We start from the raw sequence: 18,723 nt of genomic DNA, 5'->3' as shown, positions 1-18,723 counted from the left end.
TTTTGTGCAACAACAGAATTGAGTAGCTGTGACAAAATGTTGTATGACCTGAAGAGCCTCAAATAATTATTACCTGGCCTTTATAGAAAAAAATGTGCTGACTCCTGATCTTGCCAGAGCAGCAAGGCCTATGGATAAAAACTAGTATGCTTTTCCTAAATCCAGGTAGCTGTGACAACGGAGCAATGGGAAAAACACTGTTTTGGAACTGGGAAGTTTTGTCTTTTGCCATCAGTTCTGCCATTAGCTGGCTCTGTAACCTTGAACCTTGACTTTTTCTATTTCTGTTTCTCATATAGGAAATCAAGGAATTGGTCATGTTGCCTGTCTAACTTTCTTCTTAATTATAACCAGATAGTAATTATAACCAGATAGTAAACGTTCCCCCCAAAAAACCCCAAAATCAAACATAGCATTGTTGTAGAAAAATATAGTTCTCCCCCCATGGATCTTAATCTCTTATTTTAATGAAGTAAAAGTTACTTTTACTTTTTTTTTTTTTTCCCTGAATTGAAACCCTGCTTATTCTGGAATTAAATGAGATCTAAAATCATTTTTTATTTTTATTTTTTAAAGATTTTATTCATTTATTTGTCAGGGAGAGAGAGAGCAAGAGAGCGCACAAGCAGGGAGAGCATCAGGCAGAGGGAGAAGCAGGCTCTCTACCTAGCAAGGGACCCCATGAGGGACTTGATCCTTTCTTCTTCTTAATATTAGGGTTGTACAAAATCAAATATAAAAGGAGGGCAAATGTGTGAGTTGCACTCTTAGAAATAAGCTTCAGTGTGAGAATTATATTAAACCAACTTCTTATCCATTGTGGCCACTGTGGGTGTCAGAGAGACCATCTGGTCCTGCTATTCATAATAATTTGAAGAGCTTAACTCAGGATTTTGTGAAAGAACAGAAGAATGTATTAAATAAAGCTACAACTCCATCAGGAGTGGCAGATTGAAAAGATGTCCCCAATATCTTGCAGAGCTGTCCATCAAGAAATGGAGTCTTCTTTCCTACCCCTTGAATCTTACTTTGATCAGTGGAATGTAGGTAAAGAGGGGTGTAAGTTCTGTTTCAGCCTCAAACGGCTTGCGGGTTTAGGTTTTGCGGTCTTGGAATATCTACAAAGACCACCGTGTAAGGAAACTGGTCTAGTATCCTGGGGGATGAGAAACCACATGGAGGAGAACCAAGGTGGGCCGGGTGATAGTGCTAACTACCAGTCATCAGAGTGTGGCTAAGGAAAAAGTTGTGGTCCAATCTGGATCACTTTTTTGTGTGCCCCTCATTTCTCTAGTCCCATAGCAGCTGCCCCAAACTCTCTGCTTCAGGCTTTGTTTTCTATAAATGGTAGAAAGGTTTTTTTTCTATTTCCTTTGGCATGCACTCAAATTAGTCTTTAATTACAGAATTTTATTGATTGATTTCTATGGGAATCTTGGCTCTCATCCCAATATGCTATGTGGAATGCCGACCACATGCTTTGGATAAGACATGGCTTGTTGCAGTTCCCTGAATCTCTAACATGCACACATGGCTTAACGTTCCCTCTGTGAGATCAGCTAACTCCTCGCTGCAGTGATGGGAAGGGTGTTTATACCCCTGGAGAGAAGAATAATTTCCTGCTTGTTGTCTGAGCTGGAAAAAAACATCTCCTAGTGGGCTAAGAACCTCACATAGATTTCATCTTGTCTGCTAACTCTGATTTGTAGTGACTGCCTTGAGCAATATCAGGAAATATTGCAAAGCCGCATCTAGTCTTAGCTATAACTGATTGGCAATGTCTTTCCTAGAAAGGAAGAGGGCCCTGTATATACCAAATATTTCCTCCCGTTGACCATGGTACTTTCTAGAAAAACAATTAAACAGTTATTCTACTCTAGTAGTTGTAGCACTAGGGAATTTCTATTTAATCACTTTGTACCTAGTAGGCATACTTTATAAAGTTATATTAGCCTGCCTAGATAAAGTGTAATTAAATCCCCTAATAACTGACATCATTACAGATGGTAATCTCATCAAAAGTACATAGATTATTATTTGGGTCATTCTTATTTACGCAGTTTCTTTAATAATCATATATAATAGTTACTTAGTTATTTAGTCCATGGCAATATTTTTGCATTAAATAATGTTTTGAAACTATGAAATAAGACTACAACAATAAAATTGCAAAAGGCTGCAAGAGTTGAATTGCAGGGTGATATACTGAAAGATTTAGCAAATTATGACTAGTAGCCGGCAGCCAAACCCATCCACCACCTGTTTCTGTAAATAAAGTTTTATTGGAACATAGCCAGGCCTGTATGTTTCATCTGGTCTCTGGCTGGTTATGCATACAATGACAGGATCCAGTAGTTGTAATGGAGCCCAGCAGAATTAAGTAATTGTGGTAGAGACCTTATGACCTGAGATATTTGGCCTATTACAGAAGAAGTCTGCCAACCCCCAGTGGGTTGAAACAGTTGAGAATCTAACTTATTGACCACTCTTCATCTTCAGGGAACAGTGAACAACAACAACAGTGAACAATGCCCTTGAAAGGCTCTTTACTTTAAAAAAAAAAAAAAAAAAGTTGTAGCAGAAGCAGTTGCTTTGAATTCTGTCTGCACATTCAAGTCATCTGGGTAGAGTTAGTAAAATTATTAATACTAGGACCTGACCTGCACAGGACATGGGTATTGCATGTTTCTGAAAGTTACTCAGCTAGATCTATTGTGCAGCAAGTTACAAAACATTGATCAGGGTTCTTATTTTACACTTCAACTCTTGTTCTTCTACAGGTTAGATGGTGTAACTACCCAGTGTGACTTGGATGTGATAGAAAGGAAATCTGAAATAGCTCAACACAATGAAAAATAAAAATTTCAAGGAATGTTAGGTGTTAATTCTAATTGGGTGAACCTCTGAAAATCCTAAACCAAAAGAATTCTTGCTGGTCTAAGATTCTTATTTGTAAAATACCATCATTTCCTCCACAAATCCAGATTTAAAATGCATTGTTAGACTAACAAAAAAGTCACTGAAGACTAATTTTTTTTTGGAGGGGGGGTTTACTTTCCTACCAATCTCAAACCACCTACTTCAGAAGATAAAACTTCACATAGCTATAGTCTGTCCTGCTGTCAGAACTTTTTTTTCACATTGCAATCCTTAGAAAGTATTTGGGAGGGGCGCCTGGGTGGCTCAGTGGGTTAGGCCTCTGCCTTTGGCTCAGGTCATGATCTCAGGGTCCTGGGATCGAGTCCCGCATCGGGTTCTCTGCTTGGCAGGGAGCCTGCTTCCTCCTCTCTCTCTCTCTGCCTGCCTCTCTGCCTGCTTGGTCTCTCTCTGTCAAATAAATAAATAAATAAATAAATCTTTAAAAAAAAAAAAAAGAAGAAGAAAGTATTTGGGAAATTGGGTAAAATACAAGTAGATGAATTGTGATTAGATAAAATGATTTTTTCTGGTTCAACATGGGGCACATTATAATGACTATCCCAGAAACAGGGGATCAGGAAGCTCTCTTATAGCTTTGGTTTTAAGTATTATAAGGGTGTATGATTTCATTGACTTGTCTAGTGGACAACTGATTTTTTTATGGGTTTAAAGAATAATAATTTAAATAAGTCATTAGCCAAAATTTTCCAAAGGCATCTGAAAGTAAGACTTGTGTGAATTATTGGAATTACACATAGAAGTTATTTATAGATGGAAAAACTCACACTTTCGGATGTTTTTTTCCAAATATAGATCGTGAAAACTTCCTAGGCAGGTTAGTGCACCAGTACAAAAATTATACATTTATAATTTAATATGTTACCAACCCAACAGCTAGTTTGAGCATATGCAGAGATAAAAATTTCCATCCATTTTGCCCAAATCACACTTTCCTCAGTCTGCAAATTCTATTTTGGCCCCACCCACCCTTTTTGGTGCCAATTCTTCTTTGTTACTATCATCTCGAAGCCTGAAATTTCTTCTCGCAGAAAACTAGGACAAACATGGAGATCCCTCCAGGAGAGATACTCTTACAGATCCTTAAAAACTTGCAATTCAGACAGAGAGAATATAAGGATGAGAAGACTCTATCCTATTTTTGAAAATTATTCTTTTATTCCCTCTTTATGTTCTTCTGCTCTTACTTTCTATAGAATTGAATTGGCAGAAGCACCACCATGAAAGCTATTCTGACCCTCATGGCCCATGAATTTCTGTTTTTTACTGAGACTCACTTTTCTTTAAAAATGACACATTATACTTTTCCTTTTCAGAATACTTCAAAGCCCTGGTTCTGCTTCCCTCATTTGTCCCTGTCTTGGAGCAGGACCCTACACTGTACCAGAATCAATATTCTCCACAGTGAGATAAGTACGTATTTTCTGACATACTCTTACTCTCATCGTTAGAAAGTACCAAGAAGCACAATGTAAATAAGTACAGTAAGATACACAAGAAAGAAACAAATATTTATTTAGTATGTAATATACATAAAGCGCTGATAAGCACTCCTCATAAGTTATTTAATCATCACGGGAAACCATCATGTGGGTATTATTACCATTTTTAGTGATGAGTAGATGAATTTCTAAAAGTAACACAGCTCGTAAACAATGTTTTTTATAGTCCTATATGGCTAACAAGTGATCAATTAATGTTATGTATAAATCAGTGGATTCCTATATCATGAGCTTTTTGCTCATTTGATTTGGAAATCAGTTTTAATTTTCATGTATATGTCTCAGAATGTATCATTGGCTTTTACGGATGGGCAATTTCCACTTCATGTGACAAATATAGGTGACTTTCCAAAAATATCTACCCACTTGGAGTAGCTTCCCACTATTTCCTAAGAGTAAGTTAGGTTTGTTTATGATGTCAGTCTCTGAAGCTCAGCCCTTTCTCTTTAGTTGAAGGGTGCAACTTTGAAAATGACTGCAGTTTGATGTCTTACAACTTATTGCAGTTCTCTGCAAGTTCAGACATTTTTTGAGGTGAACAGAGAGTACAAATGTAGCTAAGTGTTAATTAAAAAGAACATCTTGAGTGTAAACATTAAAAATTGATCACCTTCTGTGAGCAATTTAATTTATGAGCATTAACATATTCTAAGCTGATGTCTTGAATTTTACTAGAACATCTCTTAGTGCATAATGATGGGGAAGAAGGAAGAACTTAACGTGAATACATTTAAATTTCTCTTTTCTCAGGCACCATGGGTGTGCCAATTTTAAGGCCAAAGAGGCAGCTCCTCTAGGATGGCTCCAGCCGCAGCAGCTGCAAAGAGCAGCGGTGGCCACAGCAGCCTCGGCCCCCCACAGGCGGGTTCGTGCTGTCAGTCCTGCACTACTGTAATCGGTACTGGCAAAGTGGGAGACCTGTGGAGTGGCTCCGGCAGCTTTCCTCTCCTTTTGGGTTACACAAAATCATTAATGAATGTATTTATTTATTGAATTTTCAGCTTGTTCAGGAAGGTGTAACAGAATGTGCATAGGAGAGAATGGAGAAAAGAATAAATTACATTTCATTGCTGAAGTCAGCCAGCTATCTCCATGAGCTTAATTAAGAGAATAATCCACCTCCCCCTACATAGTTCTCAATGTCTTCTGGATCCTCATATACATTTTGAAAATGTCACTAAATAGAATTAATGCTATCTAAAATGTGAGGTTGGTGAAAATTTTTGTGGGTTTTTTTGAAGGTCCTTTTACCTGCCCCACCTTGTAGCCCCTTCCTACTCTGAGTCTAGTGGCTCAGAGCTTTCCTGATGCTCCCTGGCTGCTCAAAAGCTCCACAGGGTCATTTTGAACTTTCTTCCTGCCTCTCCACTTTCCTACCAAAACACATTGATTCACTGTTCCATTCCTTTAGTGATTCACGCTAACAGGAAATCTGCTTTGTTAATCCATGACCAGATGTTAGCATTTGACAGTGATAATGCAAAGAGGTACAAAAGTGCCTGCTCTCAACAGTATTAAGTGATTTAAATTTTGAGAGATGAGGAATCTTCAAAATCCTGTTGCATTGACAATACTTTGCACACAGAACTGAGTCTACTGTCTCTGTATGTTATTTCACGTTTAAGCTTTGGGTAAGTGAGATGGAAATAAATTCAGAAAAATTCTTAGATAGATTTAGCTTAAATTAACCAAAAAAAAAGGGGAGGATGTTCAGAATGGATTTAGTAAAAATTTCTAGATTTGGGACGGCTGGTCGGCTCAGTGGGTTAAGCCTCTGCCTTCGGCTCAGGTCATGATCTCAGGGTCCTGGGATCAAGCCCCGCATAGGGCTCCCCGCTCAGCGGGGAGCCTGCTTCCTCCTCTCTCTCTGCCTGCCTCTCTGCCTACTTGTGCGCTCTCTTTATCAAATAAATAAATAAAAATCTTTTTAAAAAATTTCTAGATTTGTTTCTTTTGCTTCATACAGTGATATTTTAATGAAGAAATTGTGGTTCATGAGCACAAATATGAAGATTTAACAAATGATACCAGGATATCTTATGGGCAACAAATAGTAATATTTATACTTTGAAATAAAACTTTAATTAATAGCTCATCAAAGTAAAAATGAGTTAAGTGGTGATGATGTCTGGCTTATTTAGCAGGTGACTTAGTGGAGGGCTTGCATTTGCAAAACTGATGGTATCATTCTTCAAAGATGGACACAAGAAAACAAAAGACTATCCAAATGGAATTCTAGGGGACTAAAATATAATGGAATCTGAAAGAGAGAGTTTCATTTTATTAGGTTGTCAAGAAAATAAAGTGCAGTGAATTTTAACATAAATTTAATCATCAGTGAAATTTTAAAATAAATAATATTTTAAATGTTCCAATCCAAATTTATTATTTCTTTGGCATATTTTAGAGTAATGGAGCAAAAAATTATTCTGTTCCCTAAATCCTACAGCTTTAAGGACCAATCTCTCAGTAGAACAGGAAATTTTTCATTTCAAAATAAATAGTTTCAATTTTCTTTGTTTTATTTTTTTGCTCAGGACTTCTGTATTCTTAAGAGAAGGAATCTGGATAAAATAATATTTCTGTCTGTCATCTGATGAATACCTATGTGTGTTATTGCCGTAACTATTTTCAGATATTTTTGCTGAGTTTCAAAAAATATGCATTTATTCACTACATTAAAAAAAAAAAAACTTGGCGTGATTTAAGGTTCTTAAAAAATCTGATTATAATATTAACTTATCAAAAATTTGCATATTAAAATTAAACTGTAGCTGAGTAATAAAATTTATGCTATGATTCTAGTTCTTTGAAAAAGATAATTAAATAGATTCATAATTTTCCTGTGGGCATTTTCCAGTTGATACCTCAAGGGAGTAGGGCTGGAGCTGGAGGCTGATTATAGTGGCACTGGCATGGGAGGGGACAGAATCTAGAGGGAGTAGGAATCTGAGATGTGGAATGGTGCAAGAATGCCTTTCCAGGTACTAAATCAGTCACTTTGTAGCTAATCAACCTTGGAACACCACTAAAAAATGGCGGTAATAATACCCACTTTACAGAAATTGTAGGAAGGCCACAGGAAAAAACCATGTGAGGAACTGTCACAATAAGTATTCTGCAAATGAGTTACTACAACCCATTTGTTGTAGGAAAGAGTAGGGAAAGATAGGACAAGGACAAGTAAGTTTTGTCTTCCCTGTCCCCAAACACACTAAGCCATTTGGATCAGAGATAATTTGTGCACAGAACGGAAATTTATTCAGAAATAGCTGTATTAATAAGGATGCTCTTAGTTGTGACTGAAAGCAACTCATTTAACTTTAGAAACAAAATGAATATTGGCTCGTGTAACTAGAAAGCCTTAGAGATACTTAAAAAGATGTCATCAGGCATCTTTGTCTCTTTCTGAATCTCTCTTCTCTGCCGTCCTCTGTGGTGTCTTCATGCTCAGGCAAGCCCTCTCCAAGTGTGGCAAGGGTGGTCCCAGCAGCTCCAGCCTTAAAAGGTCTTTTGTGCTTGAGATCCTGTAAGGACAGAGACTCTCTCTCTCCATTCTCTTCTATCAGTCCCCACAAAAATGATTCTGAGTCCCCTGGACAAGAAAGGACATTTCCTAAAATGACAGCGTTAAAAAGATTATGGGGCAGACAAAATGTATTAGGTATCTAGTGTGCTGGTTCAAGTGAAAATAGAGCTTATTCTTGAAGAGATAAAGAGGAATCTCATAGATGCCAAAGGAGAAGAAATAAGATACAGCTGGACCACAAAAGGATTGGATCTGGAAAGTCCAAGGGCTCGATCAGGTTGGGTTCCCCAGTTTTATGTTCCCATAGTATTCTGAACTTTCCCTATCGTAACATTGATGAAACTTCATCATAATCAGTTTCTTTCTTTTTTTTAAAAAATTTTTTTATTTGACAGACAGAGATCATAAGCAGGCAGAGAGGCAGGCAGAGAGTGAGAGAGGAAAGCAGGCTCCCCGCCGAGCATAGAGCCGATGTGGGGCTCAATCCCAGGACCCTGAGACCATGACCTGAGCTGAAGGCAGAGGCCCAATCCACTGAGCCACCCAGGTGCCCCCATCCATAATCAGTTTCAATCGGTCCTTTTTATAGGACATCAAGCCCTATGAAAGCAATGACTTTCATTGTCCTATTTGCTCGTGAATCCTCAGGAAATATTTGAATAGATACATAGATAAATGAGGCTGCCCTCTTCATGTCTTATGGTACTAGATAATCTGTCATCTCTGCATACTTGCTTCATTTATCTGCTTCTTTGTGCTATGCATGGGCCCTTCTGTTCTCTCAAGTTAAGGCTTGTCATTGGCTTTGTCCTGCTATAGCAATGATTTGGCCCTGATTTTGTATATTCTTTGGCCCTAGAGTCTCTCAGTTTCACAATTTCAAATTTAGGAAAGAAAATAAAATTAGACGTGTTTAGATCTGGTGTCCATGCCTTATTTATAGATTGGGGGTCAGGGGGATGCGTTGTCACAGGCTATATAGGATTGTGGAAACCAATCTCTTCAGCAGTAGCTCTAGTTATAAGTATATTCATCCCTCAACACTCAAGTGGTTTACAGAGGAAAAATGTCTCAAATCAGACTTAAGTATGACATATTCTAGTCCTTAAAAGTTCTCCTATTCTCTTAAACATCATAGATGGCCTGTCATCTTGAATATTCTCTAAGTCTGCTCTATCTAGTTCTTTTTCATATCATAACTATGATACTTCCTATCATGTATCCATATACTCAATAAGTAGTCCTTGCAGTAGAACCTGACTCCAATCTCAGAAGTGGAGGAAGATATATATGAAGTAAATGATTGGCTGTATCCTTGAGAATCTTTTTTTTTTTTTAAAGATTTTATTTATTTATTTGACAGAGAGAGATCACAAGTAGGCAGAGAGAGAGGAAGGGAAGCAGGCTCCCTGCTGAGCAGAGAGCCCAATGCGGGACTCGATCCTAGGACCCCGAGATCATGACCCGAGCCGAAGGCAGCAGCTTAACACACTGAGCCACCCAGGCGCTCCTGTATCCTTGAGAATCTTATAAGGGAATTGTTTGCTCATTCAATTGATATTGATTGAACTTTGAGCCCCTAGTATGTGTTAGAAGCTATGTCAGAAGCTGAGGGTAAACAAGATGGATGTTCCCTGGTCGTACATGCACTATAACATGTCAGGAGATCTGTGATCGAGGGAGAAGATGTAAGGAGCCAAATAAGAAGGGGACCTAAACTCAGCTTGGGGACTAGGGAAGCCTAGTGGCCTGAGAAAGTGGCCTGATAGTGGGGATGGGAAGGAGACAATTGGAGGGAAGAGCATTCTAAGCAGGGAATGTCATGTGCAGAGGGTAGAGGAACTGTAAGAAACACACACACACACACACACACACACACACAGTATATAGTAACCAGGGTTTTAGGAGAGTCATTTTCATTTTAAGAAAATGATATTCTATCATATACAGTTTCACTATGCCTTCCTCATTTAACTATACGTATTGGAAATCCCTCCAAATCAGTTAGTGGAGATCTAATTCATTCTTTTAATGATTTTCACGGTGTTACATATTGTAGATGCACTGCAGTTTTTTCATTTATTCCTGAATGGATCGGTCTTTCTTTGTTTCCATCTTTGCCACTAAAACAATGTTACATAAATATCATATTCTTATATATACTGGAAGTGTTTATTTTCTAGGACTATTGCTACTGGGCCAAAACATGTGTATTTTAAATTTTAATAGACATACCAGTTGTTTTCCCAAAATGTTATAACAGTTTGTATTTTTACCAATTTGTTTGTAGGTAATTTTATATGGGATCTTTTTATTTTTTTTTAAAGATTATACTTATTTATTTGACAGACAGAGATCACAAGTAGGCAGAGAGGCAGGCAGAAGGAGAGGAGGAAGCAGGCTCCCCGCCGAGCAGAGAGCCCGATGCAGGGCTTGATCCCAGGACCTAGGATCATGACCTGAGCCAAAGGCAGAGGCCTTACCCCACTGAGACATCCAGGTGCCCCTATATGGGATCTTTAACAGCAACAGATATCATCATCATTTTAAATTACTGTTAGTTAAGTGATTGTTACTTTAGTTATTTATTCCTGACTTCTTTGGAGGTTAAACCTCCTTTCATATGTGTACTAATGATTTTATTTGCCTTTCTGAGAGTTGTCATATTCTATTATGTTTTTATGATTTTCTATGAGATCTTTGTTTAATGAAGATATTAATCTGTTATAAATGTGCAGAATTCCCCAGAGACATAGAACCAATAGGATAGATGATAGATAGATAGATAGATATAAGAGGAGATTCATCAGGAATTGGCTCACATGTTATGGAGACTGAGAAGTCCCATGATATGCTGTCTGCAGGAAAGCCAGTGGTATAATAGAGTTTGAGCCCGAAGGCCAGGAGGTCCAAAAATCTAAGAGTAGTAGAAGGTGAACATGCCAGCTTAAGAACAGAGAAGGAATTGCCCTGCCTCTCACTTTTTGTTTTATTTTGGCCCTCAAGAACTGGATCACACCCTCGAGTATTGGTGAGGGCAGATCTTTAGTGTAATGGATTCAAATGCTAATCATGTCGAGAACCATTCTCACAGACACACGCAGGAATAATGGTTTACCAGCTATCTGGGCGTCTCTTGGCTCAGTCAATTGACACATAAAATTAAACATCACACTTATTTAGCTCTATCTTTCTTGACTTTTAGAGCTTTGGGCTATTTGGTTTAAAACATCTTCCCAACCCTTAAATTTCCTTTTATAAAATAATTATTATATTATTTTTACATGTAAGTCTTTTATCCATTTTAGATTCCATGTCAGCATTGTAGGGGATAGGGGTCTTAGTTTATTTCTTTCAGATGGATTGTCAGTGTTACATTATTAATTGTTTAAGTTATACTTTTTTCATAGATTGGAAGTTCTGTCTTTATAATAGATTAAATTCCTTATATATTGGTGTGTATTTCAGGGTTTTTTTCTCTGTTCCACTGATCTACTTTGTTCATTGCTGTGTCAGTACTGTATTATTTAATTATAGTGGCTTTAGTATATATTTTTATACCCAGTTAGGCAAACCCTCCTCTTCATTTTTCTTATAAATAACTTTTCCCCATTATTCTTGGACATTAATTCATCTGTACTGACTTTAATATTATATTACCCAAACTCTTTATCCCTTCAGAATTTCCTATATATATTTATTTGAAGAGATTTGACATTTTAATCATACTGTGTTCCTATCTATGGACATAAAATCATTCAATAAGATTTTATTATTTTGTTCATGCAGGTCTTATGTTCTTGTTTTATTTGTTTTCATTAGCACTGTGAGTGGAATATTTTCAGTAGCTAGTGAAAATGGAGGAAAAAACTAGTATATGTTAGTAATATTTATTATCTAGTACATTTATTATGGATTCAACCTTTCTTTCATTTATTATGCATTCAGCCATCCTACTATATGTCTTACTAAATTCTAGTAATGTTTCATTGGGGTCTCTTGGATTCCTTAGGTATACAGTAATGTCATCAGTAAATATAAACTAAGTTTTTAATCTTTTCCAATTTATACAGAGTATTTCATTTTCTTGTCTTATTGCATTTTCTAGGGTCTTAAAACAATGTTGAATGGTAATGGTGTTATCAAGCATCCATATCTGAATTTAATGAGAAAGTCTTTATTGTTTCATAATTTTGAAATATTTTACGATAAGCTTTGGTAAGTTGTTTTACCATATTCAAGTTGTTTCTTTTTCTTGCTATTTTACTAAAACCTTTTGATTTTGAAAAATTCTTGAAATCCCAGAGTAAATACTACTTGATCAGAGGGAATTACTTTCTTTGGATACAATGCAGAAGTCTATTTGTTAATATTTTAATAAGAATTTTTGCATTTCAATTCATGTTTCTTATTTTTCTTCAGAGTTTTATATCATCATTATCATGTTTTATTCTTTAATTTCACTGTGGTAACTATTAGTTTTATTCTAAGATTTCTTTAGTGTTTTTCTTAATTTTTTGTGACTTGATACCATTATTTGCCTTCTTGCTCCTGCCCCTTGCATTAATTTAGAAGTTCTTCTGCAGTATTCCATTCAACTAGTAGTTATCCTTCTCCCAACACTCATAGATGCCTATTTATATATTATTGCATGATAATAAGAAACTGTTTTCCCAATTATCCTGAGACTTGCCCCAATCTAACAGGCAGTTATAGAATGTTTTTACTTTTCTCATACTAGCCTACCCCATATAAATGTGATATACAGAAAACTTTTACCTTACTTCTTTCTTCTTTACCACCCTACTTCCTTAGTTTTGTTGAGATAATTTTTTACTTTCCAAACTATAGGATTTTCACTTGTAGCATAACTGTTTTTTTCCCTGATGATTCTTATTTAGGATGTATTTTATACACAGTTATTATCTATTTAAATTTAAATATGTATATTGCAAAGTTAAAATCACTGCTGTTCCCTTCTGTCTTCATCTTTCCTTTTTTCTTTCTTCTTATTAATTTGCTGTTTGGTTATTGGTATGTATGGAGTACTATTTTCAGTGGGAACTATCTGAATTCTGGCTTTTTGGCAAATACCTTTCCTTTAACCTGGCTTGTAAGTGGTATCTTGGAGGTCTTTAGGATTCTTGGGTTGCTGTACTTTTCTCTCTAGATAAGGTGATAGTAATCTATTATTTTCTGGTTTCCTCTGTTATGTGTAGATGAGGAACTCAGCAAGCCCTTCAAATCTATTCTCTTCTATCAACTCAGGGACATTAGTTTTCTGTGCTTAATTAGCATCTATCCTCAATCTGCAACTTTTTTCCTGGAATTCCTATCATTTTTGTGTTATGTACCTTAAGTCTGCCTACCTCATCTAATTTTTCTTTTTTTCATAATTTGTAGTAGCCCTTTGAATAGAAATTTTCCAGCAATTCCTTCCACTTGATCTTCCAGGTTACTCATTTGGGTCTCATTTTTTAAAGTTTGAAAATCATAAATTTGTGTTATGTCTTTTTTGAGGAGTAGAAGAAATGATGAAATTGACTTCTCCCATGTACTGCTATTACTGGTAGTGCTATTACTTCTGCTGTTATTTACTTATCTCTCTATCATCTATCTCCGTATATCCATAGCTACACATCTGTATGTATCTAGTAGATGCATATCTAGTAATAGTGGTAGTAGAAATAGTATGGCTTGGGTTGATCTCTGACTTCATTTGCAGTTCCATTTTGCTAGAAATCCTCTCTTCTGGATATTTTACTTTATTTTTTTAAAATATTTTATTTATGGGGCGCCTGGGTGGCTCAGTGGGTTAAAGCCTCTGCCTTTGGCTCAGGTCATGATCCCAGGGTCCTGGGATCGAGCCCCGCATCGGGCTCTCTGCTCAGTGGGGAGCCTGCTTCCTCCTCTTTCTCTCTGCCTGCCTCTCCACCTACTTGTGATCTGTGTCTGTCAAATAAATAAATAAAATCTTAAAAAAAAAAAAGATTTTATTTATTTAACTGACAGAGACCACAAATAGGCAGAGAGGCAGGCAGAGAGGGCTGGGGTGGAAGCAGGCTCCGCACTGCGCAGGAAGCCCAATGTGGGGCTTGATCTCAGGACCCTGGGATCATGACCTGAGCCAAAGGCAGAGGCTTTAACCCACTGAGCCACCCAGGTGCCCCTCTTCTGGATATTTTAACCAAAATTCCTCTCCCTGATTACTGTGTCATCATTGGATAGGTGTGTTATTTTTTTCACACCATCACTGGGGCTCAGGTCCTGCTGCTGGGGTACTAAATTTCTCTGCTTCCCTGTCTCCTTAGTTTAAAGGAAAATAGTTGGTTAGTCTCAGAGGCAAGGAGAATTCAATACCAGAGAATTAATTGTTGTAGTGATGATATGAAATGCAGCTGAGTGAAACTTAAACTAACGTATTCATTTCTAAAAACTGAGGAGTAAGTACCAAATAATTTCTGACTTAACATTGTTCTAGATGTGCTACTGAGACTGCAGTTAGCTTTTATCTGCATATTACAGGCTCCTAAACAAAGCACTGAACTCTGGGGACCAGTTTGAGCCCAGCCTCCACTGCTAACAACCGAGGATGGGTTGTTCCCTAACCTCAGCATGCCCCAGTTTCTGCATCTTTAACAAGGGATAAGAATACTTGTCCTACTTCCCTCATAGACTTGTTTTGTGACTAAAATGAGATGACAGGACACATTTTAAAGTGGTGTGAAATACAAGGTATGGACATTATTGTAGGACTTCACCTTAGTGTATTTTAAATATGAAAATACAAAAATTCTTTTTTATGTGAGGTTTTTATATTTTACATACATATATCCTACTATTAAAGTCTTCTTGCTCCTTTGCTTTTAACCTGCAAATGAAAAAAAAAAAAAAGAAAGAAAGAAACTAAGGTGTGCCAAGTTTTTACTATGTGGCAAGTATACTTTTTTTGCAGATTATCTCAAAAAGGTAAGGATTATCCACCATTTTATGCATGAGGAGACATTAGGAAGTGCCAGAGCAAGAATTTGAACCCAGTTCTCTTGATTTCCATGTCTTGTTGGTACTTGCTCTGCAATCACCCAGGTTCATAACACTTGCTCCCTTCCTCTGATTTCTTCCACGCCCTACTGTTATGGTCTGTTCCACATTTGTTCACATTTGTTTTGCATGGCTGCCTTAGAATTGCTCTCCAATTATTATGATGATGCCTCATCTTCTCAGTTATACCCTATCTTCATTACATGTCCCTCTCCACTGTGCTTTTTCTCCCCAACCTTTGACAGGCAAACTTAGTGAACATGTTTCTATACTTGGTCTCTCTCTTTCTTCCCATTTTTTCTCCTCTCCAATTTTTTTTTTTTAAATTTTTTTTTAAAGATTTTATTTATTTATTCGAGAGAGAGAGACAGTGAGAGAGAGCACGAGCGAGGAGAAGGTCAGAGAGCGAAGCAGACTCCCCATGGAGCTGGGAGCCCGATGTGGGACTCGATCCCGGGACTCCAGGATCACGCCCTGAGCCGAAGGCAGTCGTCCAACCAACTGAGCCACCCAGGCGTCCCTCTCCTCTCCAATTTTTATCTCTATTTGTATTCTTACTGCTTCACTGCAGCTGCTCTCTCCAAGGTCACCACTAGCCTCCATGTCTCTCAAATGAATGAACACTTCAGCGATGATCTTATTTCATTTTTCAGCAGTGTTTTAAGTGTTAGCCACACCCTGCTCCTTGTACTTCTTTTTAAATACATTTTACTCTCCTGGTTGGTCTTGTCCCTTCTAGTAAACTTTCTTTTTCTTTTCCAAAGTCTCCTTTGTTCTCTAATTTTTTTAAAATCTGGATCTTCCTCTGGGTTCTGGTTATTTGTGCTCTATTCATTCTCCTAGGGAGATACTAACTTTGTGATCTATATGCTGATGATACCAGAATTATTTATCCTGTTCAGATTTTTCTTCTGACCTCCAAGTGTGGATTTCCAGACTACCAGACCTCTCCACTTAGAGGCCAAATAAGTACCTCAACTTCACAAGGTCTACAATTGAACATCCTATATCCTGTGTTCTCTAGTTTGATGAATGAAACCACCATCTACCCAATTGTTTAGATCAAAACCTGAAAGTTTTCCTTGACTCTTCTTTTTCCTTCAATACCCCCTTTGAATCGGCCCCTGAAATTCTGGCAAATATCTCTCAAATCTGTATTTTTCTCTTCCTCAGTGTAGCCACCATCTAGTCCAGGCAATCACCACCTGCTTGTTGCTCTTGTTTCTCTCAAATACATTGTTATTCAGTATCCAGAATGAGCTTCCTAAAATACCATCCTGAGGGGACCAGCAAGTAGCTGAGGGCCTAGCTGGATCTTTCAGGTCCAAATGGAAAGAGTTAACACAGGAGTTCTTCCCATCTGGGCATATAAGGCTGGAGCCAAGAGGAGGAAGATCAGAACACACTGACTTGGAATTCCTGAGGTCAAGGGCAGGGTAGACTGTGAATTTCTAAAAGGATCTGATGTTCATTCTGGTCCCTGGAGGAATTATAGGAAGGCTGAACAGGTGATTTGACTCTTCCTTGCCTCTGAGACCAACCAAGTGTGAGCCTTTGCAGAAAAGAGATCTGGGAACAGAGAGATTTAGTCCTGCTACTAAACAGCAGGACCCAAGCCCCAGTGATAGAAGATTAATCTATAACAAAATGAGTTTTTCTCTTTTCTTCCTATTTCTTTTTCTGCAACATCAGAATTTATTGCTGCATTTATTTCCAGTCAAGCCATGGTAATAGGTTTTAGTTCCAGGTAAAGGGCATTATTTCTGATTGGATGCAATGTAACACATGCCTGTGCATATAGAGCCCACCCTCACCCCCTCTCCTCTCTTCTCTCCTTATGAAGGCTGCATCCTGGCCTCCCTAGTCCATTTCTCAGTTTCTCTAATCCCCATGTTGTCCTCAGCTTTAGTACAACAGATTTTGAAATTTAAACATCTAATGCTCTTCTTCTTTTCTTTTTGAAGCTACCCTCTTTTAGTCTAAAGTCATGTCAGGCCTCTGATATCTCCCATAGGAGCTTTAACAATTGCCTGCTTAACTGTCCTCCCAGTGTACATCCCATTCAATCTACCCCCGCCCTTTGCTTCTAGAGCACTCACTTTGATCTGCAGATTGGATCCTTGCTAAATACTTCAACAGCTATTCTTTACTTACAGGAAGAAGTGTAGAGGCTTAGGTTGGCAAACACAGTCCTTCGCTATCTCTTTTACCCACATTGCACCCTATTGTCTGTGTGAACTACTTGGAGTTCCTGAGTACATCATTATTGGTCCATTCATCTGCACCTTTGAATACCTTTTCTCTGTCTCTAGTTCCCTTCTACACTCACCTTCAGGGCAAACTCTTTTTAACCTAAAGCGCTTAGCCCAAAGATCACACTGAGGACCATTCCCACACGTCCTGGTTAGATCTAATTATTCCTGTCTTGGTGTGTTCAGCTTGTAACTTGGTATTGATACAATGTACACTGTGGAAATACCCCTTTTTTTTTTTTTAAAGATTTTATTTATTTATTTGACAGAGAGAGATCACAAGTAGGCAGAGAGGCAGGCAGAGAGAGAGAGGAGGAAGCAGGCTCCCTGCTGACCAGAGAGCCCGATGCAGGACTCAATCCCGGGACCCTGAGATCATGACCTGAGCCGAAGGCAGCAGCTTAACCCACTGAGCCACCCAGGTGCCCCGGAAATACCCTTTTTATTAACATGTCTGTGTACAAATGCCCTTGTACTTTAGATAGAGCCTGGTGTGTAGTAGATGTTCAATAAATGCTTGTTTTGAAAGATATAGATAGATATAGATGTAAACATAAGTATATAGATGTAAGAAGTAAAGGAATAATATGTGACTTATCTCCACATTGTCTTAAAACTTAAGGACATTAACCCTATTTCCTAAACCATTGACTGTGCTCTTCAAATTTGTCAAACTTATTCAGCAAGGTATTTATACTGTTGTTTGTTTGCCTTTATATTCGCCCAGAAAAGTTGGGTCTGATCAGAGCAGGGAATGGGACAAAAGAGTAAAAATCAGGGCAGGGTGGGTGGGGTGGAGAATGATCTCAATCTGCTTTTCTGGAGTCCAAGTACACTATGAAAGATGTCTGTTATCAAGTATGGTCACCTGGCCACGTAGGAAGAAAAAGCATATCTCTATAGCTTTAGATAACATACCAGGGGTTACACACTATCCCACTTCAACTGAGATGCTGCCAGTCCAGACTGGGATGGAAGTTTCCACCAGATTAAGCCACTGACATAGAGAACTCATGCACCAAAGCCCAGGCTGACCCTCACATCTGTCTGTACCTTCTCGCCCCACTTCTATTTGTTTAATTTATGTCTGTGATGGTAGTTTGTACCCCTGCATCTTCTGGGGACTCCGAAGCATGCTACCATTATGCTCATCTTCCTATGGTTCCATTAAGCTTAATTGGTGCCGATTGGCAGCAGTTCCAGGGCAACATGGACTGAAGTGTTTAACCCTTTGCCTGGTTGGCCATATGCAGGATTGATCACCTACTTCATTGCAAGCATCACTGAGATGATACTATGGGACCAATGTAAATCTCACAATTTCTGAATCAGTTGTGACTTGATCTTAAGAAGATGATTTAAGATTTTTTTTCCCCTAGTAAATCATAGTAATGCCTAGAAGTAAACAGAAAAAAAAAAGGGGGAAATTTTAGGTTTACTATTCCTGTTTTGGAGAATGATG

The sequence above is a fragment of the Neovison vison genome, chromosome 5, assembly GCF_020171115.1.
Source record: "Neovison vison isolate M4711 chromosome 5, ASM_NN_V1, whole genome shotgun sequence".
Taxonomy (NCBI): domain Eukaryota; kingdom Metazoa; phylum Chordata; class Mammalia; order Carnivora; family Mustelidae; genus Neogale; species Neogale vison.
This window is presented reverse-complemented; position numbering follows the sequence as displayed.